This window comes from Hesperophylax consimilis, chromosome 29, assembly GCF_061612785.1.
Source record: "Hesperophylax consimilis isolate HC1 chromosome 29, BYU_Hcon_1.0, whole genome shotgun sequence".
Taxonomy (NCBI): Eukaryota; Metazoa; Arthropoda; class Insecta; order Trichoptera; family Limnephilidae; genus Hesperophylax; species Hesperophylax consimilis.
The window spans coordinates 5,873,042-5,889,045 of record NC_142864.1 but is presented as its reverse complement, the minus strand read 5'-3'; the positions used below and the strand labels follow the sequence as shown (position 1 = coordinate 5,889,045).

General features: G+C 31.0%; 1 protein-coding gene across 1 annotated transcript in view; it reads right to left on the bottom strand.

The window, feature by feature from the left end:
* LOC149409819 (hexokinase-2-like) overlaps nucleotides 1-12,933 on the bottom strand; it is a 74,814-nt gene extending 61,881 nt beyond the window's left edge. Inside the window, exon 1 of the mRNA XM_089649367.1 lies at nucleotides 12,603-12,933. The gene's annotated coding sequence lies outside the window, so the exon portion shown is untranslated. The remainder of the gene's footprint in view (nucleotides 1-12,602) is intronic.
* Between the last annotated feature and the right edge of the window lie 3,071 nt (nucleotides 12,934-16,004).

The following is a 16,004-nucleotide window of genomic DNA, read 5'->3' as shown; positions in this document are numbered from 1 at the left end:
TATGATGCTGCGTCTGTTCACTTCATAGTAATCCTAGCAAATAATTTGCTTTTACAATATCAATTATATGCAATAATTATTATCTTAATTATGTAGTGTTATTATTGTGTTTTCAGTGCATAATAATAATTAATATATATGACGTGAAGTGATAAGTATTTAATATCCATAATTGGGGTCGGATCAACTCTTTATAGCCAGGAGTTATTATTTATCATTTTGCAAACATGCAAATGAATGCAAGCAATAATTTATGCCACAATAATACATTCTGAAGTTGCTGTCAGTCTACAGTCAATAGAAGAATAATTATGTATGCATTATGTTGTCGTTATTTTGTTTTGTTAGTTTGCTATCTGTATAAAAATTGTTGGAAGTTAATAATGCGACTTAATCCAGTACTGCGTAGGATAAAATGATACAGTGGAATGAATTGATAATCCAATAGCCAGTTAATCCAAAACTTCGCTTGTAGGGTTCCCACCCAGTAGTTGCGAGTTCAATTCTTTGATAACTAATTCCTAATATTGAACAAGTTTTGTACCAATCGCATTACGCTGTAGTAGGAGGTATGTAATTACATACTGATCCCTAGATTCCTACACAACCCTCATACCCTTTACCTTCCCAAAACTTCCTCTTCTTATTTTCCCTAATAAAGAGCCTCCCCACAGCATCTCAAAAGATGACATGGTTGGTTTTAAAAAATAATGGTGATAAGTATAAAATTCTATTAAACAATCAGTGGTAGATATTTACAGCCCTTGTGAATTCAATATTCCGAATCGACCGGTCAGTGGCTGAGTGGGCATCGCGTTTGGATCCCACCCAGGCGTCGTGCGTTCAATTCCTCCGCTAGCTAAATCCTTCATCATGATATAAGCAGAGATGTGCTTTATTTCAAATAAATCCATTTCAAATGGAAATGCAAAATGCAAAATGGGTATTTTCCATTTTGCATTTTAAATGTTTTTCTAAAAACCATTTTGCATTTTACATTTTAAATGCTTTTCTCAATCCATTTTCCATTTTAAATGCTTTTTTGCAACATTCTTCCTACTATCTCCACTCATCTTTTTTTCATAAGCCCCAAATATCAGCCGGTCCTCAACCTCGCTATGAGAGATAATTTTCATTTGTCAAGTTGCTCCCTGGTAGGAGCCCTGGCAATTGAGTGATATCATGACAAAAAATATTGATTCAAATACTGTACATGGGGCCATGACGCTGTAATATTAAATGTTAGATAGCAGTTTCTATGTTTTTACGTTGGCAACATTAGTCCCGCGCAAATTTTTTGTGGTTTCATAATCTGTAGTCGTCGTGTTTTTGGATTTACCATCATGTAATATGTTTGTTCTACATTGATTTCCATTATTAAATGACAAAATTGTTTAAAAATTCTATAATTATTTTAATTGTTTGACCTGAAAACCATTTTGCATTTTCAATGCATTTTGAAAATAGGTATTTTGCATTTTGCATTTGAAATGCTTTTCTAAAAACCATTTTGGATTTTGCATTTTCAAATGGAAAAGTTTTAACCCATTTCCATTTTGCATTTCAAATGGTTTTGGGTACCCATTTTGCACATCTCTGGATATAAGCAACATTTTTCGCTTACTCCAGTGGTAGTAGGAGATATTCAAATATTGTCTGGTTATTCGTAACCCTAGACTATTTGTCTTTCTTTATAAAAAAAGGCTTTGACTGTTATAGTGATTTATTTTGGGGGTATTAAGTGGTGTTGCACTACCTCTTTCTTTAGCCAACGTTTCGTACAGCTGTACAGACTCCATCATAATGTTACACATCTGCTTTGAAACATAAATTAAAATGTAATTTTTTTTTAAATGGTACCCACAAAGTTGGTAAAATTCACTAAGGTTGGGAACGATGCCATTTTTCAACCACCATCACGAATCTATCATTAAGCTCTGAATAAAAAAATACTCTAAAAAGGAATATAATGACCCATGTCTTCTCTGGGAATGCTGTGTAGTGGGTCTTTTTAAGGAAATACAGGAGAGGAAGTTCTGGAAAGGAAACAGGTACTCACCTTATGAACTCGGGCACCCCTGCAAAGTCACCAAACGTAGCGAACCACTTGGGGTGACATTTGGCAGAGGTGTTGTTTATCTGATCAATGGTTCCCGGGACGGCGGTACGCACACCATTCGAATAAGCGAGTGTGTTTATATTCTTATATCATATAGATGTTACATGTGACCGGTAAAAACATGCTTTTTTTTCACCTGCGGCAGTGAAAAACTGTAGGGTATAAAAACAACACGCGCTATTGTTTCTCTATCTGCACAGACAGACTGAGTCACAGCAACGCGTGGCGGGGTACAGCTAGTTATTAATAAGTATTAAAGGAAAACAATGTTTAATTGACATCAAGGACAACAGATTAGAAATTGAAGGACAACCAGATCTATAATAAATCCGTTTATACACATGAGGAAGATGGAAGTATATTGAACAATTTTTTTATTACGACGTATTATAAATCTCACTTCCTAGTTGCAATTCCAGCACGAGGAAGCAGATAAATTGGACTTAATTCTTTGCAACCTGTAACTATGTAGATATAATAGCTGTCATATTGATGAAATGTATATTCAAGGTTATGGTACATGAAGAAAATAGAACGCCATAGACAATTGTAGACACGTTAGGGTGCATGGAAAAAATTGTTAATTCAAAAGTTCAAGTACAGGGTTTTCCAATAAGAGGTGTTATTTTGATATTCAATCGTAAAAGATCAATGGTTTCGTTGCTTGTGTGGCACGTAGAGCCGTCTTGTTGAAAGTAAACGCTATCCAGATCAATACCATACAATTCCGGCAGTAAAAAATCATTAATCATCTCTCAATAGCGCAATCCATTCACCGTAACTGTTGCTCCAGCCTCATTTTCGAAAAAGTAAGGTCCAATGACTCCGCCGGACCATAAACCGCAATAAACAGTCACACGTTGAGGATAGAGAGGCTTTTCAACAATAATTCTTAAGTTTTTCGAGCCCCAGATGCGAAAATTTTGCTTGTTGACGAAGCCACCGAGGTGGAAATGGGCCTCATCACTCAAGATGATTTGCATTTGATTCACTCAAGTGAATTTTAATAATTTTAATGCGTTGTTGAAGCTTGTATCGTTCCATTTTAATTAATGGCGTAGTTTCTACTTATCAAATGTTAAAAAATGACAGCTTCAAAAGTAACATCTACCGAAATAGCGGGCTATTCAAAATAACACCTCTTATTGGAAAACCCTGTAGATGAAAAGTTGTGTCTTATGGGTCTATATACACCACAGTAAAATTGGCCCAATTGAGAAACATTTAGGTATCCCGCTGTCGCTTGAAGTTTATGATTTTGATAGATTTGTCGTTTCCAGCACCATTGACAATCTTTAATTTATAAAAATTCAACCGCAATATCTCTGCTCCGGGATGAGATATGAAGTGGAATTACGGTTGATGTAATGTAGTTTTTTTAACAGTTACATTGTGTTATACAGTAATGAATGGTGGAGGAAGTCGGTGACGCCTTAGAGAGACTTTAGCAATAGCGAAGCATAGCGGGATCTTCTAGTAATTTATGTAAATAAGAAAATTTGTAGAAATCAAAAGCAGCCAAAACATGCATAAAGAAGATTAAGAAGATGTTGGTAGTTCTTGGTTGAAGTACGATACATAGGATAGGGTCGAGTTAGTTCAGTATTCAGAGCAAAGCCTCGGCAAGGATGAGGTCCTGGGTTCAATTCACACATGCGAGCGAAACTTTTTTCTGATTTTTTTCTGCATCACATTTTTCGTCTGAGAGTTGTCAATATTAGTATTTGAAGTTTTACTCAATAAGCTCATCCATTAAAAAAATATTGAAAATATTATCATTTGTGCAGTAATTTCGGACAGAAAGGCTGTTGAAAATGACACGTACATATTTTCTGCTTTCGATAAAACAATTTTCAAAATAGTGCTTAATTTTAAAAATCAATTCTTCTTCATCCTGATGATCACTTTGTATGCCTTATTCGAGAGATGATAGCCTCCATTCAAAGCTCTGGTAAAACTGTAACTCTGATTTGGATTCCTGGACGTGTTGGTGTCATGGGTAATGATATTGCGGATGCCTTGGCAAAACAAGGAGCGTCCAACCCTGTTGTTACCCTCGTAAACCACATTCCCCTATCTGACATTTTTTCCATCATCAAAGATAGATCCCGCAATGTTTGGTCGGAGTATTGGCACATTAGTCAATCCAAGGGAGCCTGCTATGCCTCAATACAAAGGACTATTCCATCAAAACCGTGGTTTCAGCAATTATTCCTCTAACGTAAAATGTCAATTGTGCAATAATCGCTAGAAATGATTAGAATGGGAACTAAGAACCGGACGCATTTATCCACTCGGCTTCTAACCGGTATAATCCTTGATTTTCTTTTTCAAGACGTCGATAGGCACATCAATTAATAATCTTGTAGATGGCACGTGCCATGTCCAACGTAGAAGTTGCACTGAATCTGCTTAGGATGTCACGTGGTAGTAAAAGCAAGCCAAAACAATTTATAACATTCATTGAATTGGCAATGAACTATTCTTGTACAACTTCTTCTTGAATACATAAAAGATACGTCAACACTCACTACAGCACATATGGTAATTAGGAATGATCGTATTTATAGCAGTAGTAAGCAAATCAAGAATACTTACAAGAAAAACATAAAATCTGTAGTTACTGATGTATTTATATTATTAAAATAAATGCTGTAAGCGCTGGAGATTTTCGGACATTCAAAAAAACGTGCTCAACGGTGGTTTTAAAGACGAAAAATGATATAAATCAAGCGAAAATGGTGAAAATATGTAATAAAACACGACTAGATACAATGTCATTTGTTCATGCCTACAACATATTAAATAACGTTTCGTACAGCTTTACAGACTCCATCATAATGTTACACATCTGCTTTGAAACATATTAAAATGTTTTTTTTTTTCAGTAGTACTGACAATGTTGGTAAAATTCACTAAGGTTGGGAACGATGCCATTTTTCAACCACCACCACGAATTTATCACTAGGCTCTGCATAAAAAAATACTCTAGAGTAAAAATCTCTCAACAAATGCTTTAGTTACATTTTAAGATACACTGTGATTTTTTTCATGCCTACAACATATTAAATAACGGAAAAAACGCGTTTTTAATAATTTTAGGAATTTTGCAATTTTTTTCTATCGAGGGAATTTCATATAATTAACGTTTCAGCATACAACAAATGTATAGATATTATCATCTACAAAAACAAGACAAATATATTATAAATCGCTAGAGATTGGAAATGCGGAAACAATTGATCACTGTGGTTTTTTTCACATATATTTCCGCCTATATTTCTTCGTTTGTCCCATAATTGAACTCTGTGGGAATTTCTAAATAAATTCTAACAAAATGCAATCTATAAAAAAATATATTCTGACGATAAACGTTGCATCAAGCTCCTCTTAACCGACTCTAAATTGATATTGTAGTAAAATTATAATTGCAAAATAATGTTTGTGCATTTTTGAATTGCATAATAAAATGCACTGTAATAATGTTACAATCCCTTCCTGACCTGTCATTGAAATCTACGCTATAATTTATCTGATAAAACGTGTAAAAAAAAATGTTTTTTTTTGTATTAGACTAACTTTTTAATAACTTTAGTAGGTCATTATACCCATCGATGATTTATAAATATTATCTTCTTCTTCAATGATTAAAACAAAGTATTATTTTTACGATGTTAGACTTCTAGAAATTTTAGTACTAGCGTTAAGGCGAAGCTTAATGCCAAATCACTATTTTGATTAATCTTTATAACGAATTAGTGTACATTATGAATACCAAAAAATATGTTTTAGATAAATTAAAGATTTTCCTATAGTTTCGCTTGAGTAGAATACGAATAAAAAAATAAATTACTCAATAAAAAATATAAATGCAAAGTACTAACACAAATATTTTTTCAATATAAATGTTAGAACGCGTGAAGGAAACAACTTAAAAAAATACAGTATTATAGCTAACATTATTTGTGACAGTTTCACTTAATTAACTTTTTTGCTTTCTTATAAAATTATTTACAAAATAAATAAAAACCATTTTTCTGTTTGAAATCGAACGTTTCTAGACTCCGTTTGTCAAGCGATTTTAATGCCTATTACCTCCTACAATATAAGGTATACTATGAATGTACACATTTTTGGCTTGTAGCTTAGGTGTTTGAATCATAATTATTATTCTGAATTTGTCAACCACATTTTGGAAACAAATCATTCTTTTGATATTAATAAAAGACTAAAAAATTACAAACAAATACAATGGATTTAAAATTAGAAACATTAAAATATTAGAAATTAGATATTTAATTGTCTTTTAAATATAACTGTTAACCAAATGTATTTAAAAATAGCTCATAAATTAATTTTCACGTTAATACCTATGGTGATAATAGTTCATTTTTTTGTTATTTATATATGTTAGTTACTCCTTGATTTGATATATACATAAATGCAATAATTACCTATTGTTTAATAATTTTAATAAGTTTTTAACAATACCCGGCGTTGCTAGGGGTTATCCTTATGAGATAGACATATACCATTGCGGACTTTTCTGTAGGCCTTTTTAAGATATACAATTCCGTAGTACATTATTTTGATGTATCTCATAAGGTTTAGCCAGCGTTAGTAATGTAAGCGCCCTAAAATATTTTTTCGACTTGATTTACAAAACATCGATATTTCTCTACTTTCTGTAAATATAATATCCATGTATTATATATATAAAACTTCCGGAAGAAAATCTCTAAGTGATAATGAAAACCCTATAAAAATTGTTGCGAAGTTGAGAAGAACTTAGCGCACAAACAGACAAACGCGGATAGCGACTTTATTTTATATTATTTAGAGACTATTTTTGTTATTTGTTTTTGGGGTGTTATGCCGTGTTGCGCTAACTCCTCCTTTAGCCAACGTTTCGGACAACGTTATAGTGTCCATCCTCAGGGCAAATGTGACATCATAGCGGAACACGGCATAACACCCCAAAAACAAATAACAAAAATAATTTTGGCCGTGAAAATCTTAAATCATATTTTATTTAGAGACTAATTTATCATTGCTTGTTATAATAATTTGTCTATTTGTACTTATTTGTCCATAATAGTTTGTCTATTATTTATAATTTCATTCTATTTCAACAAAGAATCCATTGCTTTCGAAACATGTTGATTATTTTCATTAAATAGTGATGCAAAATTTTTTATTTATTTTCATTACTATATTGTGTGTGAATGGAAGCATGTTTGAGATGCAAGAAATATGTGATAAGATAGACGTGTGTAGCGGTCCATCCTTTCTGCCTACCCCCGCGGCGAGATGGCCAAATCGTTGCGTAGATAGAAACTTTGACTTCCGAAACAACTAACTTAAGGCGATGCACTACGTCGTGTAATATTTTAAATTGAGCCGCTATCAATAACAACCCTTACGTAGATGGCGATAAGGTTTAAATTCCCGCTTAACACCATCCACCTGTTTTGATTTATGCAAGAAAAAAACATAGCCAAAAAGTGCCTTTTATTTTATTTTGTGGATGTTCAGGCATAAATATTTAATTTTTTTCGATCATTTTATAAATAACTTAATTTGCCACATTATACAATAAAATCATAATGGAAAATTGGTTCGTAAGTAGGATATTTTGAACTTTAAAGCAGTTTTCATAGGCCTTTACATTATTTTTTTCTGGGCTTATAAAAAGACTTATACATATAAAAATACTCGATTATTTCAAAGGCCAAGATGTATTCTACTCGCAGTATTTAATTAAAGCATCTGAAACATTTCTAGGCGACCAAATTTTCAAACAAAAAACACATGAATTTGCATTACTACGTATTGGATCGCCTTAATCTACTTCAAAAAAGTTGTAATTTATTTTTAATAAGTGCACCTGTATACCCATTTTAATTTGATTTTCGGGTAACTTGATTTTCACTGCTTATTTATACGTTGACATCTTTCCATTTAAATTGATCAATGTTTATGTTTTGCGAAGCGTCGATCAAATAACTTGCATCAAATAACTTCGCATATTAATATTCATCTAATTCTATTTATAAGCTTTTTGGATAGCGTAATGCGAATACTCAAGTGGTAACGTTACGCTATGTGCAATACATTTATTGTCTTCAATTGATATAATAATGATTATTGCTGCAGACATAAATAATACTGATCCGCAATAGTTAATACCCTAATGATGTGTAATTTTACGTGTAATCGAAGATCCGTCGATTGTAAAATTCGTGTATCAATGACAACTGCAGAAAAAAAAATACGTTGCAAGAACAAGAAGAAGGAATCACCACATAATTTTAAAACTTAAGAAGAAGCTACAAATCAAAAATGTGTATACTCTTGGGACTCTTGGTATACCTTATATTGTAGGTAAAAGGCATTAATATCGCTTGACAAACGGAGTCTAGAAGCGTTCGATTTCAAGCACAAAAGTCGTTTTTATTTATTTTGTAAATAATTTTATTTGAAAGCGTAAAAGTTAATCAAGGGAAACGGCCACAAATAATCTTTGCAATAATACTGTATTTTTTAAATTAGTTTACATTTATATTTTTTATTGAGTTATTTATTTCTTTATTTGTATTCTACTCAAGGGAAACGATAGAAAAGCCTTCAATTTATCTAGAGCATATTTTTTGGTATTCATAATGTACACCAATTCGTTATAAAGATTAATCAAAATAGTGATTTAGCATTAAACTTCGCCATAACATCATCTCACTTAAACAAGTCTATTCTAAAACAATACTCCTTTATATTCATAAATACAAAACACAAGATATAACAATCAACACATATATTAGAAACGATAGATCTCAAGGTCAAAAACATAGCCCACAAGCAACTACAACATACAACATTTAGGCAAAAAAAACTTCATTTTAAAATTTAAATATCAAATAAAAAAGATGGATACAAAACATAGGGAGATCAGAAATAGATTATATTTCACCAAATACAGACTGAAACTTAAACCACTAAACTGAAAAAAAACACCATGATAGTTTTTGGGGTATTATGCCGTGTTGCGCTACCTCGTTATTTAGCCAACGTTTCGGATAGCATCGCAGTGTCCAAATTACTATGATACTTTTGGCCGTGAAAAACTCAAATCATATCTGAGAGTTGTATTGTGTGAATTGCATAAACACTTCAAAATAAATAGATACGCGTAAATGTGTTCAATTGGATTCAACAACAAAAAGCATGTTGGGGGAAAGGTGAAAAGTGAAAGAAAACCTAACCTAACCTAAACATACGTTACCTAACCTAAGTAACGTAAGTGCAGTAACCTAACCCAATCTATTATTTTCTCACGTTCTGTTTTATCTGGTTACTGAATTGGCCAGACCGAAACGTCTTGTAGGTATTCTGAATTAAATATTTGATTCACTTGATCGTGCCATATGATATATGTTATTTAAATTTTCAAAATTGAACATTGACCAAACAAATTTATAAAGTTGTACTATTTGCACTTATTAAATGATTTAATCAAATAGTACTGAACTGAGAGATGGTAGAATGGTAATTTGATTAACATCTACAACTAGGTTCTAAAGTAAATATTGCTAGTACCAAACTAAAATTATCAATTATGGTTGGGATGTTTTATCTTCAGTCATATTTGATTTACGACTGTTCAAATTTAGATTTTTTGCATTTTTGGTCTTCGGTCCTAGTTAAATACAGATCCTTGGCCCATTTCAGCTTTTGATCAGCCGACAAGCATAACAACATTGACCGTTAAGTCGAATGCTGATCAAATTTTGATCAAACGCTTAAACCGGCCGAGAAATGTCAATAATACAAAACAATATAAGCTGTCCTCGACTAAAATATCTTCTTTTGAAAAATAATCTTCCTATAAATAAGATTATGAAAATACCAAATTTGACGACTTTTTCAATTCTTTTAAAATAGAATTTTACTTTATATAAGGTTTTTACATGAATAATATATTTTTTTGCAATTTTGAGCCATTTTTCGAATTTTATTGATTTTTTTGAAATTATTTAAATTTCTGCAATGTTCGAATTTTTGGAAAATTTTGAAATTTTCTAAAAGTTTTGAAATTTTAGAAATTTCTGAATTTTTTATTTTTTTAAATTCTGTTAACCTTCTTTCATCCTTCAACGTGTGTGTTTTAGACACTTTTAAATTTAGCTTGTCAACCATCCGACAAAATCCGGTCAAAACTGGAAATTTGATAATGGGGAATATTTAAAATACCAACATATTATTGTTGGCGCTCAATATACATCCATGTGCATTCATTAATAAACAGGTTTTTCAAGAAACACATTCAAACAATAATAAAACGGAGAAAAACATCAAACGCATTCAATTCAGTCTGTCAAAAATACAAGGCTATCGTCGAAAAATAATATGTATGACTTAGTAATTTTTGGTTGTCGTAATATCCAAGTTTTGTTGGTTACTTTCGGCTTAGAAAAATGGTATTTGCGCTTAAAAGTCGCACTCTATTAAATAAATAACAAAGTTTATTCATTTAGACGCCCAGTAAGCTTTTACGTACTTATTTTCATTACGTCAAATGTGTCATTAAAAATGTGTAGTATATTCTTGGTATACCTTATATTGTAGGTAATAGGCATTAAAATCGCTTGACAAACGTAGTCTAGAATCGTTCGATTTCAAGCACAAAACTGTTTTTTTTATTTATTTTGTAAATAATTTTATAAGAAAGCAAAAAAGTTAATCAAGTGAAACTGTCACAGATAATCTAAGCTATAATACTGTATTTTTTTAAGTTGTTTCCTTTATGCGTGCATACATTTCTATTGAAAAAAAATTTTTTTAGTAGTTTACATTTATATTTTTTATTGAGTAATATTGTTTGGTATTTATAATGTACACCGATTTGTTATAAAGATTAATCAAAATAGTGATTTAGCATTAAGCTTCGCCTAAACATTCAAGTTTGAATTTCCGTTATTTTTATAATTGGCTCCATTTAAATCGTTCAAATGTGCAAATACTTTACTAGATATAACAAAATAAATACAAAATTAATTTTCTGCTAAAACATATATATATGTAGTGGTTTTAGGTGTTATAAGTAATTGTTCCAGGTAGGTACACCTTATCGCTAGGCTGAATTCTTGACACGTCAGTTCTAATTTTGACAAAGACAATTATATATTTTTAACATTATTTTATGTAAAACAAGTCATTAACATCGACAAGAAAAACTTACATAAATTTAATTTACGTTACCTATTTAACGTAGTTTTGATTCATCTTTTCATGGCTACAATTCACTTTTAAAATTTCCATTTTGATCACCATGTAATAACTATCATTATTTACATTGATTATTTATTTTTTGTAATTACTCTCAGATGTTTTTCACAAATAAAGAACAATTATTATTTTAACTAAAATTACGCAGCTAACTGTATTAATTAAATAGACAGTTAATGTATAACAGACAAGTTATTAAAATATGTTATATTGTTCGTTATCGCATAGCAAAGGTTACCTGGAGATAACGTTGTGAAACGAGCATTATTTTTTTGAGGTTAAGGAGAAATTATTACAAAATAAATAACATTGGTATATTTATTTGGTACACTGTTAAAAAATGATACTTTGGCATGGTGTTTAAAATAGCGAAGTTTGAAAACGTGTTATTTTGCTAATATTTTTTTAAATATAATACGAATAACCGGATATTGTTTGAATTTCTAATGCTTCTATCATTATAGTGCTTGGCTTGTGCAATGATGAAGGCATTATATATGTGGAAACCAATTCCTTTGGAATACTCCAACGAACCAATCAAATTTACTATATAACTGAGCAGAAACAACGTAAAGAAATACAATTTATACGAAAGAGTTCAATCAAAAACTTGCCAATTCAATGAAATCTTTTATATCTAGTTGAAAATAAGAATATTAATTATTTATTCCTCTCAAATTAAACGAAATATCAATTAATTATATTTTTGTCTGAGCGTAGCGAAGTCCTGTTTTAAATCGACCGGTTTTTTTTCGTGTTTTTTTGGACGTGCCTGCAGGAATTTTGAAAAATAATTGTCATTAAGCTAGTGGTGTTTTGTTTTAGCAAATTGTATAATTCCTTGTCGTATTACCCTTACTATCACTCAGAATCTCGATACAGCTTGTTCCAGAGAATGGGAAATGATTATAACTTTTGTTTATAAATTCACATAAACAAAATATATGTTTTGTTTATTTAATCATAATGATTATGTTAATAATTGTTTATGCAATTATTTACGATGATTTCGCGAATTTCGCAAAATAAATAATCGACCTTGTAAAATATTTTGAATGTCAATGTTTCGAAAGAAATTTATTGAATAGGTTAATGATTTAAATACAAGCATCTGGGATTTTTTTACACACTAAAAAGTTGATAAAATAAATAGTTTTCATAGCGACATAATAAAATAACATGAAAAATAAAATAAAATTACCTTTAAATATCTTCCTCACGTGTAATAATTTTCACCTTTTTTCAGCTTAAGCCAAATTAACTATTCAATTCAAAAAATGTTAAAAAAATAATCACTGGTGAATTTATTTTTTTTAATAATTTCCCGTATCTATCGCTATTACGAATTCCGCGTGAATTGACGAGTAATTCAATGTAAACGAATTAATTGATTGTATTTTATAAGTGGGAGCCTCGCGAATATATCTACGATCTCGTTTCCAAAGAGAAACTGAACACTGGAGCGATTTTAATTCTGGGGGCTCGACTATCTGAGTAGTGGGGACATTTCACTCTTCTTCCCCTCTCAAACCTCCCCGCTGTAATCACTCCCATCCACTCCCATCAGGGTCAAGCAAATACTCTAGCAGACCCGATAACACAAATAACCACCACATCAAAAAGTAATCAACACAAAATAACATCAAAACAATCAGATGATGTTAAAGAAAAATCATTTTTGTGAGTGTTCGCATATAAACTGTCACATATTGTTTAGTTTAGGCCGATGTCGCTAGGAGGCGCGGTGGCGCTTTATTCCCGCGGAGAAACGCGGAACTAAATAAATTTTCTTAAAGCGCGCGAAAACTGAAATTGTTTTTTCTACGTCGTTGTTTTTATATCTCACAAGCTTCGTTCGCGCCAATTTTCATTTGTTGTAAATAGCCCTATACTGTATTAGATTAATTTATAAATTATTAAACATTATAGTAGTTCTGTTTTTCTGTTTTTGTGAGGTGGCGCACTATGAAATTCCAAACACGTAATGTTATGATAAAATATCTAGTACAGGCCGGTAAAATAATGTAGACATTATATGAGGGCTCTGTGCACATTTAAAATGTTTTATTTATTTATTAATTTTCAGGAAATTGACAGCTTATATTTATTTCAGTTTATACATAAGTATTATATAGCTAAAATAAAACCAATTATGGATTTCCTCCTTGTGACTTTACCTCTAATGAGACAGTATAATGTTGAATAAGTAAATTAAATTTGTAGGAAAGGAATATGAATTCAAAATTTTATACAAAACAAAAGATTATATAAAACGAAAAATTTACAAAACAATACATTTATAGCCATGGAGAGAGGATGTAGATATAAATCAAATTATAATAGAAATATAAACAATAGAGACATAACATTATTAACAAACCATCAGAGAAATAATCTGTTATGGACCTCTTGTATTCGGTAAGTTCGCAACTGAAAATATCCACCTTGGATAATTTGCTATTGTAATTATTGCATAGTCTGTTCCGGCAAGAATTCTGCTTAGAGTTCGTTTTGCATTGATCCACTTTAAATGACATTACCAATATGGCTCATAGGAAAATGAATGTAAGTCTAAAGAAAACAATGGTCAAATTGCATATTTTGTTCAGAAATTATTAGTGGTACGTTGCAAAAGGAGATGATTCTCGTTCACATTCTAAGACAAATTATATTAAAACTTTTTAATATTTTATAACGCTTTGCAAAAAAGATAATTATAAATGTCATTTATTAAATTTTAAATAAAAATAAAACACAATCGTTTTCATAGAATTAAAGAATGTAAATAAATAAAAATGTTCGCATTTGTTCAAAATCTTAAATCTACGAAAATTCTTCACCGATTGGTTTAAAATTTCGACATAATGTTGCATTCGAATACAAGTGTGATTTTATACCTACAGACATGCTTTTTTTTAAAAAACAGCGCCATTTGTTGGACGTAAAACAGCACGAGCTATTGTTTCTCTATCTGCACAGATAGACTGAGCTACAGCAACAGGGTACAGCTAGTATGAAATAAAATCGTATGATGAAAACATAAAATATATCTGCTGTTGAAAATATCTGAAAAAACCTTGACTCCTTATCTTAACAAACAGATTGCAATCTTTATACTACAGGCGTAAGGTAGGTATACTATCTGTTCTACCAGTATTACAATGGAACATGCTCCGAGGAACCAGCGTCATTTATCTCTTCGGCACCGGTGCATAGTCGAGAAACAACTCAAACACGCACCAATCACATGTACATGGTTGTGTCACATGAGAACGGGTCGCTTCTACGATACGCTCTTGAGTTCAATAGCTTGGATGTGGAACGATTTGTGTTTCCTCCCTCCTAAAACTCTTTTACTCCATCCTCTTCTCAAAAAGATCCTTCAAACACCTTCACGAAGATAACACGACCCTGAGAGAAATTATTTTCTTCGGGACCACTTATAAGTCCTATATGGATTACTAAATTAACCATACCATGTTGTCGAAATTCCCGCTTCTACATTGTGAATTAATGATATCTTTAATCTTCCATGTTTTAATCAATCTTTTAATTGTTAATTTTTAAAAATGATTTATACCATATTCACTTTATTTATTTTCTGTTTTGTTAGAGTTGAAGAAATTTTGTTCCAATAAAAATTGAATATTATTTTAGACTTTTAGAAATAGTCAATAGGTGTGCCATATAAATAAAAATCTGATTTGTTTACCCCAGACACTATCTAGGTTACAAAGCAATTCTTAAAAATTATTTTAAAACTTTTTGGTCATTCAAAAAGATTTAATTTTGAATTTCAAAAATGAGATCGACAAATATGACATAGGTCCCAATGGTCGAGTAGATAAAGACGTTTTCCCGGTGAGATAGAGATCCTGGTTTCGATTCCCGGTTGAAACTGTTATATATACATTTTTTTTTGTGTTTCAGTCTAATAATTATTGCTTATAATATATTTTTAAAATACTTTTATACCAAACGAACGAAACGAAGTGATAAAAACTTTTGTTTATACCTTTGTCTAATTAAATATGTTATTTAGTTTCGTATAAACATGACCATTGTTTTTGCGTTAAATTTTTTTTATATTTTTAATTGCCTGTGTCGATTTGTAATAATAAAATTTCAGAGAGACTTTCGTCTGCTTTCAAGAATTTTATTGGAATCAAATTTAACCCTCCTCACAACGCTGCCCAACCGGGTGGTGACATAGCTCCCCTTTAAGAGGAAGCTACAAGCCAAAAATGTGTATATTCTTGGTATACCTTATATTGTAGGTAATCGGCATTCAAATCGCTTGACAAACGGAGTCTAGAAACGTTCGATTTCAAGCACAAAACTGGTTTATATTTATTTTGTAAATAATTTTATAACACAGCAAAAAAGTTAATCAAGTGAAACTGTCACTGATAATCTTAGCTATAAAACTGTATTTTTTTTAATTGTTTCATTTACGCGTTCATACATTTCTATTGAAAAAATATTTTTTTTAGTAGTGTACATTTATATTTTTTATTGAGTAATTTATTTTTTATCTCTATTCTACTCAAACGAAACGATAGGAAAACCTTCAATTTATCTAAAACATATTTTTTGGTATTCA